We start from the raw sequence: 9,677 nt of genomic DNA, 5'->3' as shown, positions 1-9,677 counted from the left end.
AATCTAAGATCATGGCATCCGGTCCCATCATTTCATGGCAAATAAATGGGGAAATAATGGAAACAGTGACAGACTTTATTTTGGGGGGCTCCAAAATCACTGCAGATGGTGACTGCAGCCATGAAATTAAAAGATGCCTTCCCCCTAGAAGAAAAGCTATGACCAACCTAGACAGAATATTAAAAAGCAGAGACATTACTTTGCTGACACAGGTCTGTGTAGTCAAAGCTATGGTCTTTCCGGTAGTCATGTATGGATATGAGAGTTGGACCATCAAGAAAGCTGAGCACTGAAGAATTGATGCTTTTGAACTGTGGTGTTGGAGAAGACTCTTGAGAGTCCCTTGGACTGCAAGGAGATCCAACCAGTCCATCCTAAAGGAGATCAGTCCTGGGTGTTCATTGGAAGGACTGTTGCTAAAGCTGAAGCTCCAATACTTTGGCTACCTGATACGAACAACTGACTCACTGGAAAAGACACTGATGCTGGGCAAGATTTAAGGCAGTAGGAGAAGGGGATGATAGAGGTAGGATGGTATCACCAACTTGATGGACCTGAGTTTGAGTGAACTCCAGGAGTTGGTGATGAACAGGGAAGCCTGGGGTTGCAGAGTCAGACACGACTGAATGACTGAACTGAACTGATGTACTTATTTGATTATTATGTGTTTTAATTTGGCAAATATCTGAATTAGCTCTGACTGGCAAGATTCCCAATACTGAAGCACGTCAGAACACAGTTTTACACTCATATTTAAATGTATTTGTTTTATTCATCTATTTCTAAAATTAATATCTGATCAATTTTAGGATGCTCAAAAATTTGACATTTATAATTATCTTCAATCTTTTAGAAGAAATTTTTATGTCACCTTGATTTCAGACGCTCAATAGGGCTATCTGTACTTCATATTCAACTTGGAGTTCCATGTGGGTTACCCAGTATGTGAGTTGGTGTCTTAGTCGGCTCAGGCTACTATAACAAAATGCAATAGACTGGGTGGCTTAAACATAAGACACTTCTTCTTCACAGATCTGAGCTTGGAAACCCAAGATCAGGGAGCCAGCATCCTGGGTTCTGGTAAAGGAATTTCTTCCCACTTTGTTGATGGCTACCTTCTTGCTGTGTCCTCACAGAGCAGAGAAATAGAACAAGAGAGTGCAAGCTCACTGATGCCTCTTTCATAAGGATGATCATTCCATCTCGGGGCCCCATCTTCAAGATTTTATATAAACCTAATAACCTCTCAAAGGCCCTACTTCCAAACACCCTCACAATGGGCAACAGGACTTCATCACATGAATTTTGAGGGATGTGAGAGTTCAGTCCATAACATTTGGCTAAGGTTACCATGACAAGATACCACAAGCAGGGTTGTTTAAACAATCGAAATATGTTGTCTCACAGTTACAGAGGCTGGAAGTCTGAAATAAACATGTTGATAGAGTTGGTTTTTGCTGAGAGTCGTGCAGGGGAATCTGTTCCGTGCCACTCTCTCAGCCTCTAGTGGTTTGCTGGTAACCTTTGGCATTTCTTGACATCTCTGTGTGTGTGTCTCTGTGTGCCATATTCCCCATCCAATAAGGACACTGGTCATATTGGATTAGGAATCCATCCTACTCCAAAATGACCTCATCCTAACTAATTACATCTGCAATGATCCTATTTTCAGATAAGGTCACATTCTAAGGTACTGGGGGTTAGAACACCAACATGTGAATGGAGAGGGGCATGATTCAGTACGTAATGCTTAGTTATCCTTACTATCTATAAAACACAAAGATATGAAGCATATTACTGAGCTTCTTAGTAGTCATAGGATATATTGTTTTTTCACATTAATATAAAATATTATTTAAAACATCACCTGGTCAATGTTTGACGTATTGGCCATACTGAAATAAAATTCTGAGCTTTGTGAATTAAAAAGGAACATTCATTTACAGAAGGAAAGTGAATCCTATGTTTCATCTGAGAACACTTTACCAAATCAAATTTAGCAATTTGCTGAGTTTCCTGGTATGGTACTTTGAGTGCTTAAAAGTGTTTTCTCAATTAGCTATTAAAAAGCATTTAATTTTACATAAAGCAGCTTTCTCTTTATAGCCTTAATTAAAAGTCAATATTCAATTATTTATGTACCACTCAGGGTATCAAATGATGTAGAAGGAATAGCAAGTAACATTCCACAGATTTGGGCTCATTTAAAGTATGATTGAAATAGCATATATATGATAACATTTAAAATATGATTACGACCTTCCTTATTTGGCTTTGTTATCTGTTGGCCTTTACAGAAAGCTGCCGGCTATCGCGGTCTCTGATGAGATCAAAAGCCTAGAAGATGCTGGAAATATTTTGAATACTCAAAAGTCCAGAGAAATTTGAAGCTCAGAAAGTTGTACCAGCTTGCAGGAGGACAATTAGATTGAGACATCACTTTAAGGGCTGAGTAATAATCATGCTGAAACAAAGAAGACTTGGTTACCTCATGCAAAAGGACGCCTGCACGTCCTGGGTGACCAAGCAGGATCTGGGTGCATTATACACCCCAGTCTGGGGACCTCCAGCCCTAACCAGCGTCCTTAGACACTTCTGAAACAAGAGGAGTTTAAGGGCATTTCCATGGTTCCCCAGACAATGAGTGATGTAAGTACTCATTACTCCACTCTGACACCTCAACATCTACTGCAGTAAACAGCTACCAAGGGTGACACTGCCCAGCACGGACAAGCTGCCCAGGGAGGAACTGCAAGAGTTGTATTCCAGATGGAAGCAAGTCAAGTAATCTCAAGTGAGGCCCAGAGGCACAGTGAGACTCTGACCAGGTATAGCTAAACAGCAAAACCTTCTCTGTTTTTACATACGCAGGATCCCAAAAGTCTCAGTTCAGTTTTAAGTTTTAATATCTTCACTAGTACGGGCTTCCCTGGTGGCTCAGACGGTAAAGCGTCTGCCTGCAATGCGGGAGACCCGGGTTCGATTCCTGGGTTGGGAAGATCCCCTGGAGAAGGATCCACTGGCAATCCACTCCAGCACTCTTGGCTGGAAAATCCCATGGACGGAGGAGCCTGATAGGCTACAGTCCATGGGGTCGCAAAGAGTCGGACACGACTGAGCAACTTCACTTTCACTTTCACTAGTATAGATGTCACAAATTTATAAAATCAGCATGATCTGGAAGACTATCTGTACTTAGTTTTAAAATATTTGAAAAATTAATTTTGTTGGTTCTGTTTTAGTCCATCTGGAAGATGGCAGACACTAAAACAAAAAATTAAATTAAAAATGTATCCTTTGGTCAATAAGCATATGAAAAGATGCTCAATGTCACTAATAATTAGGAAGATGCAAAATCAAAACCACAATATTATATCACCTCATACACATTAGGATGGCTACTACAAATAAACCAAAAATTAGCAAGTGTTGGAAGGATGTGGAGAAATGAAAACCTTTGTGCCCTGTTGGTGGGAATGCAAAATGGTGCAGCTACTATAGACAACAGTATGGCAGTTTCTCAAAAGATTAAAAATAGAATGACTATATGATCCAGCAATTTCGATTCTGGATATATATTTAAAGAATCGAAAGCAGGGTTTTGAAAAGATATTGATACATTCATGTTCATAGCATTATTGACAAAGCCAAGAGGAGGAAGCAACTCATATGTGCATCAATGGATGAACCAGTAAACAAAACATGATATATACATATAATAGAACATTATTCAGCCTTAAGAAGGAAAGAAATTCTGACACATGCCACAGAATGGATGAACCTCGAGGACATTATGCTAAGTAAAACAAACCAGTCACAAAAAGACATATTCTGAATTATTTCATTAATGTGCGTTATCTAGAGCAGTCAAATTCATCAAAATAGAAAATGGGAGGGTGGTTGCCAGGGGCTGTAGGAAAGAGAAGATGGGTACTTGTTTAATGGGCATAGAGTTTCAGTGTCCCAAGATGAAAAAGTTCTGGCAACTGGCTGCACAACTACAAATACACTTAATACTACTTAACTGTACATGAAGAAATGGCTAAAGTGGTAAATTTATGTTACGGGCTTTTTATCACAATAAAAATTTATTATTCAAAGTTTCTCAAAACTGTATGATGTGATAAATATAAATAATTTACATTTTCAATGTTTTTTCTTTTGAAGCATTTATACTTCTGAGATTATCAAAACTTAAGAACATCTAACACCTTTGAGGTACCCTAGATTTGGGGTCTTCCTTCCATTTATGGCTGGTGGTGCATACTATTTGGTTTAGCCAAAGTGTGATATTACTATACTACATGTTGTAAATAAAAACTTTAATACTATTTTGAAAAGCCTGATATTTCAAAAGTTTGTATGGATTTGAAATCCATTTGCATTATCAGAGAACTTTCAACATTACCAACATTTCTTTGGTAAAGAAAGAAATGAAGTGCCATCAGATCTTAAAATATAATTTCAAATATATATTTTAGAATCGTTGTAAGAACAATTCAAATTGTTCTACTTTTAATTAAGAAAAATTTCAAACGTATTAAAAAAAAAGGACAGAGACGCTGGGAAAACTGGAGGCCTACATTTAAGATTCAACTGCACACTATTTAAAGTTACTATAAGAATCAGAAGACTCATAAAACTACTATGTTATGAGGAATAAAGAATGTTAAGTTGTTATTAAAAAATACCTATAGTTTTAAGTGAAAATGAACTGTTTTTAAAATAAAAAAAGTGTTTACTTGCAAAATTAAATTTCACATATGAGACCATAAGATACTCTTAATTTAAATGATCAAATTTTTCTTTATCTTTCTTTTCTTTTTTTTTTAATTGGCTGAGTTGCTTCCAGCAGATCAGTGAAGTCATATTGGTTATCAGGAGCCTGGTGAATAAATTCAACCTCCTGAAACAAACACTGTCCACAACTTTAAGTAAACACTGTTCTCCAAAACAAATATTTTTAGAAACACTGTTTTCCACAAACAAAACAGTTCTAAGGTCAACAATAGAAGGGGATCTCTAATAAAACAAAATAAAATATAAATATAAAAACAAGGTAGAAAAAGGAAATACTAGGGGAACATTTCCTTCCCATTTAGTAAACGGATGAAGATATTCACTTTTGGATGATAAGGAGCAGACTAAATGTAGATTTAACTTACTTTTTAATGGTTGATAAAGGGTAAATATTGCCCTCTATCTTTCTTTATCTCTCAACATATGACAATGACTAACCTAGTGATGTAAATTCACGCATCCGTTGTTTCAGCACCTATTTTTCCATCTGTTTCACTGAAGCATTTTTGAAGAGAAGTGAAGTAAAAGTTGCTCAGTCATGTTAAATAGGGACTTTTCCTTCTGACTTAATCAAGGCTGAATTAAAGTATCCAGGGCTAATAATTTTTTTCTCTTAGTTCATTGTGAATGAGCATTGTAAGCAAATGCTCTGAAATTTTGACTGACATTTTGACGATTGTTGTAGATTGAATGATTATCCCACACACTTACCCCAGCAAGATATCCACAACCTCATCTCCAGAACTTCTGAATATGTTACTTCCATGGCAAAAGAGCTCTGCAGATGTAACTGAATTAAGGTTTTTGATGTGGAGAGATGAACCTCGATTATCTGGATGTAATGCAACCACAAGACTCCTATAAGAGGGAGACTAGACATGCATAGCCCAGAGAATATGCCACTGCCCCTGAAGGTGGAGGAAGGAACCACAAGCCAAGGTATGCAGGCATATCTAGAAACTGGAAAAATGATTCCTCCTTAAAGTCTACACAAGAATATACCTCTGCTGATCCATTTTAGACTTCTGACCACCAGACAGTAAGATAATAGATTTGTGTGGTTTTAAGCTAGTACATGTGTGGTGATTTGTTGGCCAATAGGAAATTAATCCAACAATGGTCTGTGAGCAGCTTTCACTCATCTCTTTTGTGGCATCTACACCTGTTACCTCTGGTGTTGCTTTTAGGTGTGGTTTTGAAGCCAGCACTGCTCAAGCCGGTACCTCTGGTTGCTGCCGTAAAGGTGACTGAAACCCTGGGTGAATGGTGTTGCCTTAGCTGCCTTTTAAAAAAGAACTCGGTTTCTCTTGTGTATGGCTAAGATATAGATTAGAAGGCCATTCACCATAACAGAAACACTAAAAAATCAATTTTAAGTAAGATAGACAACCTAGAGGAAGATCCAAGGGAACATCCATAGTTAAGCCCAGTTAGTGACTCTAATTCGGAGAAGGTAATGGCACCCCACTCCAGTACCTGCCTGGAAAATCCCATGGACGGAGGAGCCTGGTAGGCTGCAGTCCATGAGGTCACTAAGAGTTGGACACGACTGAGCGACTTCATTTTCACTTTTCACTTTCATGCATTGGAGAAGGAAATGGCAACCCGCTCCAGTGTTCTTGCCTGGAGACTCCCAGGGACGGCGGAGCCTGGTAGGAGGCCGTATATGGGGTCACACAGAGTCGGACACGACTGAAGTGACTTAGCAGTAGCAGTGACTCTAATTAATAAGTGTTAGCTCTCCTTCATCACGGCTTAAGCCAATTTGCATTTCTATAAATTTGAGTAGAATTAAACTCGTCTTGAACCTATTCTGTTCTGAGGTAAGGCTGGAACTATGAGACCAAATTGATATGAAAAGTGTTTCCTAACTGCCAGACCCTTATGCTCTTTAATTAAATATTGATCTGTGAGGCTTTCTCTGATTATCACCTCTCCTATTTGGTTCAGAGCCCAGACTACCTGTGGTGTGCTCTGCTTCCATGTAGAATTAAGGATATCATTCTGTCTCCTTCCCTTCTCCTGGGCTGGGTTCTGTGTTTGCTTTTCATCTACTCCCTCATTTACCTTCCAAGATGATAATAACTTCAGAGCTGCTCTATATGTTTGTGTGTCCGTCCATGTCTTCTAGCATTTTCTGCTAAAATCCTGCTGAAAGACAGCCTGTAAGAGGTGATCAACTTTTTAGAAAAGGCGGGTATGAAGCTACATTTAGGTCACTCTGAATTCTGCATTTCTGAAGGCCAGCACCACTTCTATACAATTTCAATCCAGTTTCAAAAATTGAATCTTTAGTGCTATATGTTTTACTTTGTAAGTTCTTTTTCAGTGTTTATAAAGTGAAGAAAAGAAAACCCAATTTGCCCCAAACAGACACTCATATGTGCAGCCTCTGTGGATAGCAGAGAGAGTAACTGTCTCCCTAAACAGACACTAAGAGGCCGTATTCTTCAGTTGGCTATTGTGTTGGACAAATCAAGTTTATAAGTTGAGTTTTTAAGAGCTGAAAGGTACAGTGAGTTATTTAAACTACTCCATATTTCTTAGAAAATCAATTGCTCTTTCTGAAATGGTACCCTGTTCTAGGGCCAATCCCTACCCAAGAAGGACAAATAGTAAATGGGTCACCAAAATAAGCACTTCGTTTAGCCTCAGTTCTTCCTTTTAATTCCCCTGCTCTCTATACCCCGAGTTCCCTTTACTCTTCATTTTTCCATTGTGAAAATACAAAAATATGTCCAAAGGAAGGAAGAATGGCCCCCAGGATGAAAATGAGACGCTAACAGGGGACTCTGGTGTTGACAATGGCACATCCACTCCACACGAGAGTGGGCTGTCTGGCTATAATCATCTGCCTGAGCTACCTTGATACCACTCTTTGGCAAGCTCTTGCCAGCTGCCTGCTATTTTTTTCCCAGAAGCAGCACATTCTTTTGTGAGTTCTATGCACTTTCCCTGAATGCACACATTTCTAACATATTTTGCGGTTCAATCTTTAGCAGTATCTATTTTATTCATTTAGTTCCTAGCAAATCTTTCATTATTAGAATCATTATTTTCAGCATGATTTTAAGCAACAAGAATGTTTTCCCTGTATTTAAAATAATACACAAAAATGGACCTCCAGGGAGTTTATTTACTTGCTTGAAACTTTGTTAGTCATTGTACTAGAAAAACAACATTTTTTTTATATACAAGCAGAAAAAATAAGCCTTTGGACTTCATCTAACTAAAACAACTTTAGGAATTAATATTTGACTTATATGATTATTTTAATCCACAGGGTGGCAGAGGAAGGTATCAGTGGCTTTTATGAATTTGATTGAGCATGTAAAAAATTGTGATCTGTGGCTTTAACAAGTGTTACATTTTTCTATGACGATCATTCTTCTAGGGTGTCATAAGAGCTGAGCGACTTCACTTTCACTTTTCACTTTCATGCATTGGAGAAGGAAATGGCAACCCAGTCCAGTATTCCTGCCTGGAGAATCCCAGGGACGGGGGAGCCTGGTGGGCTGCCGTCTATGGGGTCACACAGAGTCGGACATGACTGAAGCGACTTAGCAGCAGCAGCAGCAAGAGCTTATTGATAAGGTTTGAAGAGGTCAGAAGGCAATTCTGAAGCATTTCCAAGAATTAGGGAGTCATAGACACCAACCAAGAGAAAATAAGAATGAAGAACAAAGAGACTGTGGTCTCTTTTTTTTTTAAAACTAAAATAAAATTTGAGACCATGGTCTTTTGAATCCTAATCTGATGCACTGCTTCCCAAAACCATGCTACTGTAGACTTCAAATGTGAACATTGTCCCCCCAAACTATTCTAAGAATAGTTTGGAGATTTTCCTTGACAGTTTGGGCATTTTAATCTCAAGACGAACTGAATTCATACTATTTTCAGCACTTTAAAATGAGATTAAATAATACAATTTTATTATTACATGCAGCTTTCATGCACAATAGTGTATCCATCCCCATGTATGTATATATGTGTGTTTTTGTCTATATTTATTGATATATCTCTATCTATCTGTCTGTCTATATATAAATAGCCTACTGGTTCTATTTCCCTGGTAGAATCTTGACCAGTACAAGATACGGTGTCCTTATATCTTGATATACTTCAACAGAAAACACTGAGTCATGGAAGAAGTTCTGGTATATAATGAAACCCACAGCCTATTTCTAAAGTGGTTTATCATCATTACCTTTAAGTGTTTTGAACAAACTGCCAGTAGAGGTGATATTAAAATTAACAGGAAATGTGTCAATATTCATAATTTTGCTTTTCTCTATGAGCTAGAACATAAGTTAGAATAGGTTTAAAGGTGTCTATAATGATATGAAACTATTGGAGACCTGATAACCAAACCCCCCATCCCGGGTGTGACATTGATGTTCATTCACTGTGATATTACTTTTGTGATATAAATTACGACCTAAAAACATTCTCTCTTCCTGTGGCAGCAATTTCCAGTCCCTGATTATTATTGTTATTTGTTCTGCTTCTGGTAGTGGCCGATTAATTTCGACAAGAGTATAGCTGCTTTCTTGATTAAGTTGTAATACAGGTTTGTTTCCTGAGGAAACTACACTGATTTTTACAAAACATTAGACTTCTCTTACTTCTGCCAAAGTAACTAGTACCTGACAGAGCTGGTAATCTAGGGTGAAGGAGGATTTCTGGAACCAGAGTCTTCTCTCTGGAACTGTGAGGAGTCAAGTTAACCATGGGTTAACTGGCTTTCATACATCTCTGATTAGCATTTGGCTTGGAGTAGAATGTGAATTCGTGTTTGAGTGTGGTAGAGTCGAATGCCAAGTTCATAGCAGGCACACACCCTCCTTTGTTACCTCCTAGATCGCTCGACTTTTGGG

The sequence above is a fragment of the Bison bison genome, unplaced genomic scaffold (genome assembly GCF_000754665.1).
Source record: "Bison bison bison isolate TAMUID 2011002044 unplaced genomic scaffold, Bison_UMD1.0 scf7180017864479, whole genome shotgun sequence".
In the NCBI taxonomy this organism is placed as follows: Eukaryota; Metazoa; Chordata; class Mammalia; order Artiodactyla; family Bovidae; genus Bison; species Bison bison.
The sequence above is the reverse complement of the archived record's forward strand: the minus strand, read 5'-3'. Positions refer to the sequence as shown.